General features: G+C 43.1%; 1 protein-coding gene across 2 annotated transcripts in view; it reads right to left on the reverse strand.

Moving 5' to 3' along the window:
• tmem115 (transmembrane protein 115) overlaps window positions 1-15,544 on the reverse strand; it is a 58,886-nt gene that overhangs the window by 4,127 nt on the left and 39,215 nt on the right. The window contains exon 2 of one of the 2 annotated variants that reach the window (XR_010976940.1): window positions 10,766-10,940. The exons of the other annotated variant lie outside the window; for it this stretch is intronic. The gene's annotated coding sequence lies outside the window, so the exon portion shown is untranslated. The remainder of the gene's footprint in view (window positions 1-10,765; window positions 10,941-15,544) is intronic. 2 annotated transcript variants of the gene reach the window in all.

Below are 15,544 nucleotides of genomic sequence, written 5' to 3' on the forward strand. Positions count from 1 at the left end.
AGAACCACAGAACTATAGAACAATTACAGCACAGAAGGAGGCCATTCAGCCCATTGTGTCTGAGGCGGCCGAAAAAACTAGCCACCCAATATAATCCCACCTTCCAGCACCTGGTCCGTAGCCTTGCAGGTTACAGCACTTCAGGTGCATGTCCAGATACCATTTAAGAGAGTTGAGGGTTTCTGCCTCCACCACCATTCCTGGTAATGAATTCCAGACACCCACCACCCTCTGGGTGAAAAAGGTTTTCCTCATGTCTCCTCTAATCCTTCTACCAATCACCTTAAATCTGTGCCCCCGGTAATTGATTTCCCCGCGAGTGTAAACAGGTCCTTCCTGTCTACGCTATCTAGGCCCCTCATAATTTTGTACACCTCAATTAAGTCACCCCTGAGCCTCCTCTGTTTCAAGGAAAACAACCATAGCCGATCCAATTTTTCCTCACAGCTACAACTTTCAAGTCCGGGCAACATTCTTGCAAATCTCCTCCATACTCTCTTCAGAGCAATTATGTCCTTCCTGTAATGTGGTGACCAGAACTGTACGCAGTGCTCCAGCTGTGCCTAACCAGCGTTTTATACAGTTCCAGCATTACATACCCGCTTTTGTATTCTATACCTCGGCCAATAAAGGAAAACCTTCCATTTGCCGCCTTCACCACTTTATCTACCTGTCCTGCCACCTTCAGGGACCTGTGGACATGCTCTCCAAGGTCTCACTTCTTCTACCCCTCTCAATATCCTTCCGTTTATTGTGTATTCACTTGCTTTGTTTGCCCTCCCCAAATGCATTACCTCACACTTCTCCAGATTAAAATCTATTTGTCACTTTTCCATCCACTCAACCAAACCATTGATATCATTCTAGAATCTACAGCTATCCGCTTCACTATCAACTACACGGCCAATTTTTGTGTCATCAACAAATTTCCCAATCATGCCTCCCATATTTAAGTCCAAATCATTAATATATACCACAAACAGCAAGGGACCCAACACTGAGCCTTGTGCAATGCCACTGGAAGCCACTTTCCATTCGTAAAAAACATCCATCGACTATTACCCTTTGTTTCCTGTCGTTGAGCCAATTTTGGTTCCAACCTGCCAAGCTGCCTCGCAGGGAATCAAGGGATATGGGGAGCAGGCAGGAAAGTGGAATTGAACCCCAAGATCAGCCATGATCATACTGAATGGCGGAGCAGGCTCGATGGGCCAGATGGTCTACTTCTGCTCCTATTTCTTGTGTTCTTATATTCCCCTGTATCCCATGAGCTTTCATTTTTCTGACCAGTCTGCCATGTGGGACCTTGTCAAATGCCTTACTAAAAATCCATACAGACCACATCCACTGTACTATCCTCATCAGTCCTCCTTGTTACTTCCTCAAAAAACTCAATCAAGTTCATAAGACACGACCTTTCCTTAACAAATCCATGCTGACTATCCCTGATTAATCTGTGCCTTTCTAAGTAGCAGTTTGTCCTGTCTCTCAGAATGGATTCTAATAATTTACCCACCACCGAGGTCAGACTGACAGGCCTATAATTATTTGGCCTATCCCTCGCACCCTTTTTAAACAATGGTACAATGTTCACAGACCTCCAATCCTCTGGCACCTCGCCCACATCGAGTGAGGGTTTGACGATGATCCTTAGTGCATCTGCTATTTCCTCCCTGGCTTCCTTTAACAACCTGGGATGCAATCCATCTGGCCCTGGCGATTTATCCACTTTCAAGAATGTCAGACCCTCTAGTACTTCCTCTATCAAGCTTATTGTATCCAATATTTTATACTCCTCTTTTACTACAATGTCTTCATCATCTCTCTCCTTTATGAAGACAGCAACAGAAAACTCACTAAGAAAGCTGCCCACATCTTCTGCATCCACGCACAACTTCCCCTGTACATTTCTGATGGGCCCTACCCTTTCCTTAGTTATCTTTTTGCTCTTGATTTTACCTGCCAATAATTTGGCATGTCCTCTCTTTGCTTTTCTAATTTCCTTTTTTACTTCACCCCTGCACTTTCTATACTCCCGAGGCTTTCTGAAGTATTAAGTTTTTTATGACCATCATAAGCTTTCTTTGCAAGTTCTGATGAAAGGTCACTGACCTGAAACATTAACTTTGCTTCTCTCTCCACAGACGCTGCGAGACCCGCTGAGTATTTCCAGAATTTTTTGGTTTTATTTCAGATTTCCAGTATCTGCAGTATTTTGCTTCTATTAAAAGCTTTCTTTTTCTTTTTTTTTTATTAATTCATGGGATGTGGGCATCATTGGCCAGGCCAGCATTTATTGCCCATCCCTAATTGCCCTCGAGAAGGTGGTGGCGAGCTGCCTTCTTGAACCGCTGCAGTCCATGTGGGGTAGGTACACCCACAGTGCTAGCAGTTAGATATAACGGAGTGGTTTGCTAGGCCATTTCAGAGGGCAGTTACGAGCCAACCACATTGCTGTGGGTCTGGAGTCACATGTAGGCCAGACCAGGTAAGGACAGTAGATTTCCTTCCCTAACGGACATTAGTGAATCAGATGGGCTTTTACAACAAACAACCATGGTTTCATGGCCATCATTAGACTAGCTTTTTAATTCCAGATTTTATATTAATTGAATTCAAATTCCACCTTTTGCTGTGGTGAGATTTGAACCCATGGCCCCAGAGCAATACCCTGGGTCTCTGGGTTACTAGTCTAGTGACAATACCACTACGCCACCGCCTCCCCTGCTTTACCTTACCCTGTATGCTTCCAGATAACCAGGGGGGCTCTACATTTGGCCACACCACCCTTTATCTTTGTGGGGACATGCCTCTGAATGCTTCCCACTGGTTTGCCACTGTTTTTCCTTCAAGTAGCTGTATCCAGTCCACTTTCGCCAGATCGCCTCTCAGTTTCATAAAATTTGCCTTCCCCTAATTTAGAACTTTTACTCCTGTTCTTTCTTTGTCCTTTTCCATGATTATGCTAAAATTAACTGCATTATGGTCTCTATCCCCAAAATGGTCACCCACTACTACTTCATCCACTTGCCCAGCTTCATTACCGAAGACTAAATCTAGAATTGTGCCCCCTCTCGTTGCACTTGTTACATGCTGGCTAAAAAAAACTTCTCTTGAATGCAGTTCAAGAATTTTGTGCCCTTCACACTGTTTGTATCCCAGTTGATATTAGGGTAGTTGAAATCCCCAGCTATTACTGCCCTACAGTTTTTGCCGTCAGAAATTTGCCTGCATATTTGTTCTTTTACCTCCCTCTCACTATTTGGGGGTCTATAGCACACTCCTAGTAGTGTGGCTGCCCCTTTTTGATTTCCGAGCTCAACCCATATGGCCTCATTTGATGATTCATTTAGCATATCATCCCTCCACAAAGCTGTTGTTGATCCCTTAACCAATAATGCTACACCCATCCTTTTTTATCCCCCTCTCTGTCCTGCCTGTAAACTCTATATCCAGGGATGTTGAGCTGCCATTCTTGCCAAGTTTCCATTATAAAGAACAAAGAACAGTACAGCACAGGAACAGGCCATTCGGCCCGCCATGCCTGCGCCGATCTTGATGCCTGCCTAAACTAACACCTTCTGCACTTCTGGGGCCCATATCCCTCTATTCCCTTCCTATTCATACATTTGTCAAGATGTCTCTTAAATGTTGCTATCGTATCTGCTTCCACCATCTCCCCTGGCAGCAAGTTCCAGGCACTCACCACCCTCTGTGTAAAAAACTTGCCTCGCACATCCCCTCTAAACTTAGCCCCTCGCACCTTGAACCTACGTCCCCTAGTAACTGACTCTTCCACCCTGGGAAAAAGCTTCTGACTATCCACTCTGTCCATGCCGCTCATAACTTTGTAAACCTCTATCATGTCGCCCCTCCACCTCCATCGTTCGAGTGAAAACAATCCGAGTTTTTCCAACCTCTCCTCATATCTAATGCCCTCCAGACCAAGCACCATCCTGGTAAACCTCCTCTGTACCCTCTCCAAAGCCTCCACGTCCTTCTGGTAGTGTGGCAACCAGAATTGCACGCAATATTCAATATTCTATTGATATAGTGTTGCCATGTGTCTATCTGTGCCCTCAGTTCATCGGCTTTATTTGCTATACTCCTTGCATTTAATAAATACCTTTTAACACTGCCAAATTCTTCTGCTGCACACTTTTTAACATGTTACTATTTTTAAGCATGTTACCACTCATCAGCCCAAGCTTGGATATGGTCTGCATTTGGGAATGGACTTCATTCTCAGAGGAATTGTGAATGGAATTGAACACTCATCAGCACCAATTAGATATCAAGCTCGAATGTTGGCAGAGAGAAATGCATCATAAAATGCAGCAATTCATTTTAACAGTAACCACTCCCTTTACAAACATACGAATTAGGAGCAGGAGTAAGTCACTCGGCCCCTCGAGCCTGCTCCACCATTCAATAAGATCATGGCTGATCTGATTGTAAGCTCAACTCCACATTCCCGTCTACCCCCAGTAACCTTCCACCCCCTTGCTTATCAAGAATCTATCTACCTCTGCCTTAAAAATATTCCAAGTTACTGCTTCCACTGCCCTTTGAGGAAGAGTGTTCCAAAGACTCACGACCCTCAGAGAAAAAAAATTCTCATCTCTGTCCTAAATGGGCGATCCCTTATTTTCATAGTGACCCCTAGTTCCAGATTCTCCCACAAGAGGAAACATCCTTTCCAAATCCACCCTGTCAAGACCCCTCAGTATTTTACATGCTTCAATCAAGTCACCTCTTACTCTTCTAAAATCCAGCGGATACAAGCCGAGCCTGTCCAACCTTTCCTCATAGGACAACCTGCTCATTCCAGGTCTTAGTCTTATAAACCTTCTCTGAACTGTTTCCAACACATTTACATCCTTCCTTTAATAAGAAAACCAATACTGTACACAATACTCCAGATGTTGTCTCACCAGTGTCCTTTATAGCTGAAGCATAACCTCCTTCCATTGCAATAAATGATAACATTCTATTAGCTTTCCTAATTACTGCTGTACCTGCATACTAACCTTTTGCAATTCATGCACTAGGACACCCAGATCCCTCTGCTTCTCAGAGCTCTGCAATCTCTCACCATTTAGATAAAATGCTTCTTTTTTATTCTTCCTGCCAAAATGGACAATTTCACATTTTCCCACATTATACTCCATTTGCCAGATCTTTGCCCACTCACTGAACCTATCTATATCCCTTTGTAGCCTCTTTATGGCCTCTTCACAACTTATTTTCCTACCTATCTTTCTATCATCAGCAAATTTAGCAACCATGTCTGCGGTCCCTTCATCCAAGTCATTTATACAAATTGTAAAAAGTTGAGGCCCCAGCACAGATCCCTGTGGCACACCACTCATTACATCTTGCCAATCTGAAAATGACCCATTTATACCTACTCTCGGTTTCCTGTTATCGAGCCAATCTTCTATTCAAGCAAAAATGTTACCCCCTACACAATTTATTTCTGCAATAACCGTTGATGTGGCAACTTATCAAATACCTTTTGGAAATCTAAGCACAATACATCCACCCATTCCCCTTTATCCACAGCACATGTTACTTGTTCAAATAACTCCAATAAATTGGTTCAACGCGATTTCCCTTTCACAAAACCATGTTGACTCTGCCTGATTACCTTGAATTTTTCTAAGTGTCCTGCTAGAACGTCTTTGATAATAGCTTCTAACATTTTCCCTATGACAGATATTAAGCTAACTTGTCTGTAGTTTCCTTCTTTCTGTCTCCCTCCCTTTTTTCAATAAAGGAGTTACGCTCTCTATTTTCCAATCTAATGGAACCTTCCCTGAATCCAGGAAATTTTGGAAAATCAAAACCAACACATTAACGATCTCACTAGTCACTTCTTTTAAGATCCTAGGATGAAGTCCATCAGGACCCCGGGACTTGTCAGCCAGCAGCTCCAACAATTTGCTCAGTACCACTTCCCTGGTGATTGTAACTTTCTTGAGCTCCTCCCTCCTTTCCATTTCCTGATTTAGTTATTGCTGGGATGTTACTTGTATCCTCTATAGTGAAGACCGATGCACTATACCTGTTCAATTCATCTGCCATCTCCTTATTTTCCCTTATTAATTCCCCAGACTCATTTTCTATAGGACCAACGCTCACTGTTAACTCTTTTCCTTTTTAAATATGTATGGAAACTCTTACTATCTATCGTTATATTTCTTGCTAGTTTTCTCTCATACTCTAATTTTTCCCTCCTTATTAATCTTTTAGTTGTTCTTTGCTGCTTTTAACATTCTGTTCAATCTTCTGACCTGCCACCCATCTTTGCGCAATTATATGCTTTTGTTTTAAAGTTTGATACTATCTTTAACATTTTTAGTTAACCATGGATGGTGGGTCCTCCCCTTGGAATTTTTCTTTCTCGTTGTATTCTGTGTATTCTGAAATATCCAGTTAAATGTCTGCTACTGCCTCTCTATTGACCTATCTCCTAACCTACTTTGCCAGTTCACTATTGTTAGCTCTGCTTTCATACGAACATATGAATTAGGAGCAGGAGTAGGCCATGTCCTCATAATTGCCCTTATTTAAGTTTAAAATATTAGTCTTAGACCCACTCTTCTCTCCGTCAAACTGAATGTAAAATTCAAATCATATTATGATCGCTGCTGCCTCGGGGTGCCTTCACTATGAAGTCATTAATCAATCCTATCTCATTGCATAATACCAGGTCTAGTACAGCCTGCTCTCTGGTTGGCTCCAGAACGTGCTGTTCTAAGAAACCATCCCAAAAACATTCTATGAATTACTCATCTAGGCTACCTTTGCCTATCTAATTTTTCCAATCTGTAAGTAGATTAAAATCCTCGATGATTATTGCTGTACCTTTCTGACAAGCACCCATTATCTCTTCCATTATCCCCTGTCCGACCATGTGGTTACTGTTAGGGGGCCTGTACACCACTCTCACAAGTGACTTCTTGCCTTTATAATTTCTCATCTTGACCCAAACTGCTTCTACATCCTGGTTTCCTGAACTTAGGTCATCCCTCTCTATTGTACTAATACCATCATTAATTAACAGAGTCACCCTTCCATCGTTTCCTAGCTTCCTGTCCTTCCTTCCAATATTCAGGTCCCAATCTATACCATCCTGCAGCCATGTCTCTGTAATGGCTATCAGATCGTATTCATTTATTTCTATTTGTGCTATGAGTTCATATGTTTTGTTTTAAATACTACATGCATTCAGATACTGAGCTTTCAGTTTTAACCTTTTATTATTTTTGTAACCTCTAGCCTTGTCTGATTTACTCTAGGATTTGTAATCACTGTCCCTTCCTGTCACGGTCTGTGTATCTTTTCCCATATTAATACCTTTCTCTCTTGCCTTGTCTCGACTCTTTGATTTACCACATCTTCCCAAATTTGATCCCTTGCCTCCACTATTTAGTTTAAAACCCCCTCTACTTCCGTAGTTACGTGACTCACTAGAACACCAATCCCAGCATGGTCCAGATGTAGACCGTCCCAACGGTACAGCCCCCACTTTTCCCAGTACTGGTGCCAGTGCCCCACGAACCAGAACCCACTTCTACCACACCAGACTTTGAGCCACGCATTCATTTCTCTAATCTTATTTGCCCTACTCCAATTTGCACGTGGCTCTGGTAATAATCCAGAGATTACAATCTTTGAGGTTCTGCTTCTTAATTTGGTTCCTAGCTCCTCATACTGACTATGCAGAACCTCTTTCCTTGTCCTGCCTGTCACTGGTACCTACATGACGAGTGGATCCTCCCCCTCCCACTTTAAGTTCCTCTCTAGCCCTGAGCAGATGTCTTGAACCCTGGCATCGGGAAGGCAACACAGCCTTCTGAACTCTCGCGCTTTGCTGCAGAGAACAGTGTCAATCCCCCTCACTATACTGTCTCCTACTACCACTACATTCCTTTTTGCTCCTCCCATTTGAATGGCTTCCTGTACCATGGTCAGTCTTCTCATCCACACTACGGCCCTCGATCTTGTCCATACAAGCTGCAAGAATCTCGAACTTGTTGCTCAGTTGCAAGGGCTGAGGCTCCTCCTCTCCCACCTTCTCGATCCCCTTTACCTCCCTGACTCGCAGTCATCCTCCACTGATCACTGACCAAAACAGATGACCCTTATCCTAAGGGGTGTGACTGCCTTCTGGAACAAAGTGTCCAGGTAACTTTACCCCTCCCTGATGCATTGCAGTGGCTGCAGCTTGGCCTCCAGCTCAATGACTCTGAGCCGAAGCTCCTCAAGCTGCAGACACTTACTACAGGCGTAGTTGCCATGGACTGCCGTGGCATCCAGGAGTGCCCACATACTGCAGCCACGACACATCAACTGTCCTGCCATCTTTATTGTGTTGATTTAATTAAATATATTTTTCTTAATTTATAGTTCCCCTTCTTACCGAGCTCCCTGACTTAGCAAACTCCCTTCTTCACACTGTGCCCTCCAGCAGCACTCAGAACAAACAAGCAGCATTGGAAGTCCCCTAAATTTATGCTCTGAAAACAAATGATGTGTCAGCTCTGCTAGAGCTCAGAAACCAGTTTAATCTAGCTAATTAGCTATAGCTACTCGGAGAGCTAGTATATCTGTTTAAAACTGTGAGAAACCTAACTTGCCTCTTAACTTAAACACTGATTTCAGTTAATTGCTAAACGTAAAGAAAACAAAAACTAGACTTTGAGAAATTAACCCTTAAAATCCACTCACTTACCAAACTCCCTTCTTCACACGATGTGCCCTCCAGCAGCACTCAGTGCAGGTCTTTAATTCAGTTACAAGCCATAAGTTTAAAAGAAAAGTAGCTACCAGAATCTTATCCCAAACTTAAATTCCACACAAATGTTGCAACTGTTGGTTTGTAAAGCATGCAGGAGAGAAGCCAACATTTCAACACAGACTAATTTGTTCAAATGTATGAATGACTGGCAGTAATTCAAATCCAGGAAGGCCCAGTAATACCTTTCAGGGATTTTTGAACAGTTACAAACTACAATCTTTTGTTTTCCTTTCGAGGAGCTAATTTTAAGGATTTGAACTACAAACATATATGCATTATATGACTGTCATTTATTCTCTTGCCCACCATTTATGCAAATATGATTGATATATTAAATTTAAAATAAGGACCAATGCAATGATGCGCTACCAGGTACTGAAGATGGGAGAGGTCCTATGGAGACAAAGGATAGTTCAGTGTATAAATTAATCAATAGAATGGTTATATTTCAGCCTATAACTTGCCTCTCCCTGCCAGATATTTTAAAAACCATTCAAATCTTCAAATGGATTCCAGCCTGTAACTCACTCCTGTTTATTCATTATTCCACATATTAACCATCAAAACTCTTCGATTAAAATTCTGCTTATAACTCACTCTCAAATACTATTCAGTCTCCTTCTACGGACCCCACCATCACAGATGCCAGTTTACAAGCAATTTCAGTTCACTACATGAAAAATTAAGGAGCTGTGTGTACGACAGTGGGTCTGACAACATCTGTTTGCTCAAGATCTGTGCACCAGAACTAGCTGCTCCACTAGCCAAGCTGCTCCAGTGCAACTATAACGTTGGCACCTACCTGACTACATACACAGAAAGCAGAACAACCTGGCCTATTACAGCCCCAAAGGAATGCCTATTTACTAATAACCTGCTCATCGACTCTGATCCAGGTTTCCCCCAGAATCATGTGATTCTAGATCTCATCACTGGCTTTGACCCAGATATAAATGCAAGAGGAGAGGTGAAAGCAATTGTCTGCAACATCAAAGCAGTATTCAACCAAATATAATACCAAGGAGGACTAGCAAAATGGGGGTCATTGGGCACATGATTAGAGTCATACCTGACACATGGGAAGATGGCTGTGGGTGCTGGAAGGCCAATCACATCACTGCAGATGTTCCTCAGGACTGTGTCCTAGGCTCATCAATGACCTTCCCTCCATCATAAAGTCAGAAGTGGGGTTCTACACTTATAAGTAGTTCAGCTCCATTCACAATTGCACAAACAATGAAGCAACCATGCACACCTACTGCAAGACTCAAGTTTCAGACTTGGGATGAAAAGGTAGTACTCATGCTGCATAAGTGTCAGGCAATGACCATCTCCATCAAGAAAAAGACCAACCACCTTAAACACCACCACCAACTCCCCACCATGAACTGCTTAACTGGACCAGCCTTATCAACACCATAGCTACTTAAGTAGCAAGGGGTGCGCGGAGTGGAGACTTTGCCTGAGTGAAAGGTAGTCAGGGTGTGAAGGTGGGAATTTGGTTCACGTGGTAAGTTGGTGCAAAGGGGGAAGAAGAATTGATGTGTGATGTTCCAACATAGAAAGTAAGTGATTGGTTGATGAACATTTTCTCTTTTTCTCTCAGCTAAACTAAGGAATTTTAATTGGGGTTAGTATAACATTAATTGGAAGAAGAAGAAGAATTTTCTGAGACTCAGGTAATTTATTAGTAAGGTTTTATTAGTAGTAGTGTTTGCCAGCAGTGGTAAAGCTTATTAGTAGTGGGGCTTAGTAGTAGTGAGGTTTATTAATTATAAATTAAGAAAACTGAATTAACACATAATAAAGATGGCAGGGCAGGTGATGTGTTGCAGCGGCATTATGTGGGAGCTGGTGGACACTAGTGTGACCCTTGGCAAACACGTCTGCACCAATCACTTACCTTCTTTGCTGGAACATCACACATCAATTCTTCTTTCCCCCTTCGTACCAACTTACCACGTGAACCAAATTCCCAGCTTCACACGCTGACTACTTCTCACTCAGGCGAAGTCTCCACTCCATGCGTCCCTTACTTCTTATGTAGCCATGGTGTTGATGAGGCTGGTCCAGTTAAGCAGTTGATGGTGGAGAGTTGGTGGTGGTGTTTAAGGTGGTTGGGCTTTTTCTTTTTCTGCGGTTCAAGGAGCTTCGGGTCAGAGTCAATAAGCTGGAGGCCGAGCTACAGACACTGCGACGCATCAGGGAGGGAGAAAGTTACCAGAAGGCAGTCACACCCCTTAGGATAGGGTCTTTTGATTTGGTCAGTGGTCAGAAACAGAAAGGTGAGACTGTGGGTGAGGCAGGTAAGCAGATCAAGAAGGCAGAGGTGGAGAAGGCTTAGCCCTTGAAATTGTCCAACAGGTTTGAGGCTCTTTCAGCTTGTATGGATGATGGCGAGGGCTGCAGGATGGATAAGCAAACTGACCATGGCACTGTGGTACAAGAAGCCATTCAAGTGAGGGGGGGGCCACGGGGGGCAGTAAATCGGAATGTAGTGGTAGTAGGGGACAGTATAGTCAGGGGATAGACACAGTTCTTTGCGGCCAAGAGCAAAAGTCCTGAAGGCTACGTTGCCTGCCAGGGTTCAGGGCTGGAGAGGAATTTGCAGTGGGAGGGGGAGGATCCAGTTGTCATGGTCCGCGTGGTTACCAATGACATTGATAGGACTAAGAAAGAGGTTCTTCATAGGGAGCATGAGCAGCTAGGGGCTATATTAAAAAGCAGAACCTCAAAGGTAATAATCTCTAGGTTATTACCTAAGCCACGAGCAAATGGGTGTAGGGTAAATAAGATTAGAGAGTTAAATGTGTGGCTCAAAGATTGGTGTGGGAGAAATGGGTTTTGATTTATGGGGCACTGGCACCAGTACTGGGGAAAGTGAGGGCGGTACCAGTAGGACGGTCTTCACTTGAACCATGCTGGGACCAGTGTTCTGGCAAGTTGTATAACTAGGGCGGTAGAGAGGACTTTAAACTAAATAATGGGGGTGAGGGATCAAGTGAGGGAGGATGGGATAATTTAAAGAGAAGGCGGCAAGAGAACAAGATAGCAATGAGGGTAATGAGAATCAGTTTGTGGCAGGAAGGGACAGAGCGTACAAACTTAAGAGTATGGCAACATATAAGGCTAGAGGTTGTGAATTAAAGGGGTGGAGGGGGGGCACAGAGTGCGGATTCAGGTGAAGAAAGATTTAGAAATCCGAAGAGAAAGAATGAGACATCGGAACAGTAAACTTGTGGGTAAAGACAAGTGGAGTGGAACAGGAAGGGACAGAGAGTTTAACAAAAATTATACATCAGCAAAGGTCATTGTAGAAAACAGAAGTAAAAAAATAAAATTAAAGGTTCTTTATCTGAATGCACAAAGCATCTGCAATAAGATAGATGAACTAGTGGCACAAATAGAGGTAAACAGTTTAGATCTAATCGTCATTACAGAGACATGGTTACATGGTGATCTAGGTTGGGAAATAAATATTTCAAGGTACACACTATTTCGGGAAGAGACAGACTGGCAAAGGAGGAGGGGTAACCCTGATAGTAAAGGATGACATAAGGACGTTAGTGAGAAAGGATCTGGCCTCAGAAGATCATGAAGTAGAATCAGTATGGCTGGAAATTAAGAACAACAAGGATCAGAAAATGCTGGTGGGTGTAGTTTATAGACCCCTCAGAGTAGTTATACTGTTGGACAGAGCATTAAACAAGAAATTATTGGAGCTTGCAACAAAGGCAATGTAATAATTGTGGGGACTTTAATCTTCATATAGACTTGGACAACGAAATTGGCAAGAGTGGTCTCGATGATGAGTTTGTGGAATATTTTCTAGACAGTTTCTTGCAGCAATATGTTGTGGAACTGACTCAGGATAAAGCTCTCTTAGATCTAGTATTAGAGAGAGAGTGAGAGAGATACAGCACTGAAACAGGCCCTTCGGCCCACCGGGTCTGTGCCGACCAACAACCACCCATTTATGCTAATCCTACATTAATCCCATATTCCCTACCACATCCCCACCATTCTCCTACCACCTACCTACACAAGGGGCAATTTACAATGGCCAATTTACCTAACAACCTGCAAGTCTTTGGCTGTGGGAGGAAACTGGAGCACCCGGCGGAAACCCACGCGGTCACAGGGAGAACTTGCAAACTCCGCCAAGGCAGCACCCAGAACTGAACCCGGGTCTCTGGAGCTGTGTAATGAAGTATTGGATATTGTGTAATGAAGTAGGGTTAATTAGTAATGTCATAATAAAAGATTCGCTGGAATATAGTGATCATAATATCATTGAATTCCATGTTAAGTTTGAAAGTGACATACTCCAATCACAAACAAGAATCTTAAACAATGCCAATTACTTAGGTATGAGGGCAGAAATGGCTCGTGTAAATAGGCTAAAAGGTATGGTGGTAAATGAACCTTTAAAGAAGCAATTCAAAATGTTCAACAAAAATACATTCCATTGAAAAACAAACAAAAACTCAGCAAGAAAGACCCATCCGTGGCTCACTCAGGAAGTTAAGGATAGTATTATATTAAAAGAAGAGGCTTACAATGTTGCAAAAACAGCAGCAAGTCTGAGGATTGGGAGCGTTTGAGACAAGCAAAGGGCAACCAAAAAGTTGATCAGAAAGGAAAAAAAGAGAGTGAACTAGCCAGTAATATAAAAACAGATTGTAAGAGCTTTTATAAGTACATAAAAAAAGAGAGTAGCTAAAGTAAATGCTGCTCCCTTAGAAGCAGAGACAGGAGAAATTATCATGGGGAATGAGGAAATGGCAGAGGCATTGAACAAACCCGCGACCTCTACCAACTAGAAGGACAAGGGCAGCAAATACATGGGAACACCACCACCTGCAAGTTCCCCTCCAAGTCACACACCATCCTGACTTGGAACTATATCGCCGTTCCTTCACTGTCGCTGGGTCAAAATCCTGGAACTCCCTTCCAACAGCACTGATGGTGTACCTACCCGACATGGACTGCAGCGGTTCAAGAAGACGTCTCACTACCACCTTCTCAAGGGCAATTAGGGATGGGCAATAAATGCTGGCCTGGCCAGCGACGCCCACATCCCATGAACAAATAAAAAAAAAAATATGCGTCTGGCTTCACAATAGATGACACAAGTTCCATACCAGAAATAGACAGTAACCTAGGGGCTAAAAAGAGAGTGAGGAAATTAATATCAGCAGAGGAAAAGTATTGGAGAAACTTAAGGGACTAAAATCTGGGACCTGATGGCCTACACCCTCGGGTTCTAAAAGAGATAGCTGCAGAGATAGTGGATGTGCTAGCTATGATTTCCCGAAATTACTTAGATTCAGGAACAATCCAACTGGATCAGAAGTTGGCAAATGTTACACCGCTTTTCAAGAAAGGCGGCACAGTGGCGCTGGAGTCAGCACCACAGCCTCACAGCTCCAGCGACCCAGGTTCGGTTCTGGGTACAGCCTGTGTGGAGTTTGCAAGTTCTCCCTGTGACCGCGTGGGTTTCCACCGGGTGTTCCGGTTTCCTCCCACAACCAAAGACTTGCAGGTTGATAGGTAAATTGGCCCTAGTGTAGGTAGGTGGTAGGAGAATGGTGGGGATGTGGTAGGGAATATGGGATTAATGTAGGATTAGTATAAATGGGTGGTTGTTGGTCGGCACAGACTTGGTGGGCCGAAGGGCCTGTTTCAGTGCTGTATCTCTCCATGATTCTATGATCCTATAAAGGAGGGAGACAGAAAACAGAGAACTTCAAGCCAATCATTGGGAACATGCTGGAACTATTATTAAGGAAGTCTTAACAATACACTTAGAAAAGCACAGTATGATTACAACAATTAACATGGTTTTACTAAAGGGAAATCCTGTTTGACAAATTTATTTGAGTTTTTTGAGGATGTAACTGGTAGGATAGATAAAGGGGAACCAGTAGATGTAGCATGCCTGGATTTCCAAAACGCATTCAATAAGGTGCCACATAAAAGGTTAATAGGCAAGATAAAGGCTCATGGAGTTGGGAATAATATATTAGCATGGATAGAGGATTGGTTAACGGACAGGAAGCAAACAGTGGGCAAAAACGGGGCATTTTAAAGGATATACTTGCATTGGAGGCAGTACAGCAAAGGTTCACTAAATTGGTCCTTGGGATGAGGGGGTTGTCCGATGCTAAGAGGCTGAGTAGATTGGTACTATACTCTCTGGAGTTTAGAAGAATGAGGGGCAATTTCATTGAAACACACAAGATTCTGAAGGGATAAAAACAAAAAGTGCTGGAAATAGTCAGCAGGTCTGGCCACATCCATGGAGAGGGAAACAAAGTTAACGTTCCAGGTCCTGAAACGTTAACTTTGCTTCTCTCTCCACAGATGCTGCCAGACCTGAGTATTTCCATCACTTTTTGTTTTTAATTTCAGATTTCCAGCATATGCAGTATTTTGCTTTTATTTAAGAATCTGAAGGGGCTGGGGAGGGTAGACAGATTTTTTCCACTGGTCAGGGAATCTAAAACACAGGGGCACAGACTCAGGATAAGGGGCAGATCCTTTAGGACTGAAATGAGGAGAAATTACTTCACTCAAAGGGTTATGAATCTTTGGAATTTTCTACCCAGAAGGTTGTGGATACTGCATCGTTGAATACATCTAAAGGCTGGGATAAACAGATTTTTGGTGTCTCGGGGAATCAAGGGATTATGGCAAGTGGGCAGGAAAGTGGAATTGAAGTCCAAGATCAGCCAT

This window comes from Heterodontus francisci, chromosome 19 (genome assembly GCF_036365525.1).
Source record: "Heterodontus francisci isolate sHetFra1 chromosome 19, sHetFra1.hap1, whole genome shotgun sequence".
NCBI lineage: Eukaryota > Metazoa > Chordata > Chondrichthyes > Heterodontiformes > Heterodontidae > Heterodontus > Heterodontus francisci.